This window comes from Otolemur garnettii, unplaced genomic scaffold (genome assembly GCF_000181295.1).
Source record: "Otolemur garnettii isolate 467f Iridium unplaced genomic scaffold, OtoGar3 scaffold00085, whole genome shotgun sequence".
Lineage (NCBI taxonomy): Eukaryota > Metazoa > Chordata > Mammalia > Primates > Galagidae > Otolemur > Otolemur garnettii.
In genome coordinates this window covers 3009341-3012843 of record NW_003852480.1, presented here as the reverse complement: position 1 = coordinate 3012843, position 3503 = coordinate 3009341, and the positions used below count along the sequence as shown (strand labels likewise).

The 3503-nt window shown below is 34.5% G+C and overlaps 1 protein-coding gene and 1 non-coding gene across 7 annotated transcripts in view; both read right to left on the bottom strand.

The window, feature by feature from the left end:
* RAPGEF2 (Rap guanine nucleotide exchange factor 2) overlaps nucleotides 1-3503 on the bottom strand; it is a 291756-nt gene that overhangs the window by 225878 nt on the left and 62375 nt on the right. The window lies entirely within an intron of this gene.
* On the bottom strand, nucleotides 2080-2187 carry LOC111726899. The gene has a single exon (XR_002774565.1). It is a non-coding gene; the product is annotated as a U6 spliceosomal RNA (small nuclear RNA).

Sequence of the window (3503 nt, the reverse complement as noted above, 5' to 3'; positions counted from 1 at the left end):
ATTGTAAATACAAACATTTAAGAGCATCCTTAAATTTTGAAAATTATTTTCTATCAACAATTATGACAGTTATCATATTTTTTTTAACACTTAAAAATGTGTTAGAGACGGCATATAAATGAGAATGTAGGGTTTACCGTGGTTTGCATGCCACGCCCTGAGGATTTTTCTGTCCACAATTGTATAGTGCATACTTTAAAAGACTATAAAAATTTAGAATGTAACTGAGAGATAATCTAAATACTGTGATTCTTTTTTAAAGATTCTTAACTTCTCCTATTAAGTGACCTTAGAATTTTGAAAAGTATTGCCATTCTTAATTTATCAAACCTCATCACATCAGGAGTCAAATTAAAAATGTATAAAGATAAGCAATTTAGTATGCCTACGATTAACAAGCTATCATAATTGCATTCACAATCTAAATTATCCCATTATTAAAGAACAAGCACACAGAAAAGTAACTACAAATTCCATATGAAGCAAACTTTTAAAAATATAATTTAACTATTCTTTTTTTAAAAAAAAACTGTCTCCTAATACAGCTAATATCTCATCTATTCACTGGCTTTCTGAAACCAATACCAAAAAATTCGTTTAAAAAAGTCAACTTTACTAACAATTTTTAATCCACTTTGAATAATCAATTCCTAAAAACAAATTAAGACAGACATTTCAAAAAGTTCAGGATGCTACAAAGTTGTCCATTTCTCCTACGATTGTATCCAGGGTCTTTTTTAACCATATGCATGAGAGAATATCCTCCTTCAAGTTGCTATCTTTTCTTCTCTCCCCTATTAATTTACTTATTATCTTCAATCAAAAGCATTTTTTAAAAGCCCTATGTATTCCAGACCTGTAACTTTGAAGAACTTTAATTTCTAATTAGTTCCAAATATTTGATCACAAGTAATTAAAAGACTAAAAGTGTAACATAGGCCACATTATAGATGAAATTCTTACAATGCTTTTAACCTTTTAAACCCCAATGTAGTTAAGTAAAAGCTCCACTTGAATATGATTTCCTGTCTTCTACTCCAAAAATTTCACTGTGAAAAAGTAAAAGATGAAGTACAAGATCATGTGGAGAGAACATACATCACATATTCATTTAAATCTAGTCTACTTCCTTTTTGAGCCATTATTTTTTTAATTCTTTATTAAATCATAACTGTGTACATAAATGCATTTATGAGGTACAATGTGCTAATTTGATATACAATGTGGAATGCTTATATCTAACTGGTTAACATAACCAACTCCTCGCTTACTTGTCGTGGTAAGACATTCATACTCTATTCTTAATAGTTTAGAAATGTATCATTGCATTATGAATATTAGGTGAGGTTCCCCCAAATACCCTCCCACCTCCTTTCTCCCCCATAGCCTCCCCTCTCCTTCCTCTTCCCTCCTTTTTTCTGAACAGTAGTTATGTTTTATCATTCCCATGAATATGTAGGTGATTATATATTGATTTCATAGTAGTATTGAATACAATGGCTACCTTTTTTTCCATTCTTGAGATACTTTACTAAGAAGAATATGTTCCAACTCTATCTAGGTAACCATAAAAGATGTGAAGTCTCCATCTTTTTATGGCTGCATAGTATTCCACAGTGTACATATACCACAATTTGTTAATCCATTCAAGGGTCAATGGGCACTTGAGCTGCTTCCATGACTGGGCAATTATGAATTGGGCTGCAAGGAACATTCTGGTGCAAGTGTCTTTGTTATAAAATGATTTTTGATCATCTGGGTAAATACCCAATAGAGGGATTGCAGGACCAAACAGTAGGTCCACTTTTAGTTCCTTAAGTATCCTCCAAAAAAAAATCTTTCCAGAAAGGTCATGTTAGCTTTCATTCCCACCAGCCCTGTAGAAGTGCTCCCTTCCCTCAACATCCACGCCAGCATCTGTAGTTTTGGGATTTTGTTATGTGGCCTAATCTTACTGGAGTTAGATGATATCTCAAAGTGATTTTGATTTGCATTGCTCTGATGATTAAAGATGATGAGCATTTTTTCATGTGTTTGGTCTTCATCAGAGAAGTTTCTATTCAAGCCTCTTGCCCACATAGAAATGGGGTTATTTGTTCTTTTCTTGAGTGTCATCTTTGAGCAGGGGCCATGCTAATCTTCTCTGTATCGTTCCAATTCTAGTATATGTGCTGTCAAAGCAAGCACTATTTGTTCTTTTCTTATTGATTAGTTTGAACTCTCTGTGGATTCTAGTTATCAGACCTTTGTCAGAAGCATAATCTGCAAATATCTCTTCCCATTCTGAAGGCTGTCTGTTTGCTTTATTTACTGTGCTCTTGGATGTACAGAAGTTTTTTAGCTCGAATAGCAAATATACTACTCAGAAATAAAAACAGATCAGGACGTATCACATTACCAGATTTCAGGCTATACTATAAATCTATAGCAATCAAAACAGTCTGGTACCAGCACAAAAACAGAGAGGTAGATGTATGGAACAGAGTAGAGAACCAAGAGATGAACCCAGCTACTTATAGTCATTTGATCTTTGACAAACCTATCAAAAACATTCATTGGGGGAAAGATTTCCTACTTAACAAATGGTGCTGGGTGAACTGGCTAGTGACCTATAGATGAATGAAACTGGACCCCCATCTCTCATCATTAACAAAGATTGATTCTCACTGGACAAAAGAGCTAAACTTAAGACATGAAATTATAAAAATATTAGAAGAGAGTGCAGAGAAAACACCTGAAGAAATTGAGCTGGGAGAATTTATGAGGAAGGACCCTTCCCTCCCCCCACAATTGGAGACATTACTTTAAAGCACAAAGTAGCAGATTTTCATCCCTATGTTTGCTACATAATAGAAAAAGATAAACTGCTTATCATCATATTAAGGATATATGCGTGGCTCTAGTCTAAGCTCTGTGGGCAGGAAATGCAGTTAATTGGAAGTAGACTTTGCCACATGTTTGTGACTGCAATAAATGAAACAGACACCTCCTAGCCATGATCCCAATACCACCAAGATATCCCTGTGTTATGAGTGAAGACTTGAAGTCAAAAACAGACAGTTTCAAGCCAAGGCTTAGGTTCTAGCACTAACTAGCTGTGTGATTTCGAGCAAGTAAACAAGCTGTCCTCATCTATAAAATGAGAGAAAATAATACGTCCGTCACTGGCTTTGAGAGAGGACTGAATACAACAAACCACACAAACTATACAGCACAACATGCCGGGCTACCCAGGTCCGCTGTTGTAAAAGCACAACTGATGGTTATTGATAGGGAACAGCAGGGGAGAATCAATTGGTAAAAGGCACATTTCATAAAATAAGTAAGATTTTTAAACGAAAACAGACATGTCTGTCTATGGTATACACATAACAAAAGATTTCTTAAAGCCTTTGTACAGTTGCAATACTAATGTAACGTAGCTCCTTAATGAAATAATCTGATTAGACTAAAAACCAATGGGAAGTGTCCAATTCATAAGAATTTAATATCACATTTCATAC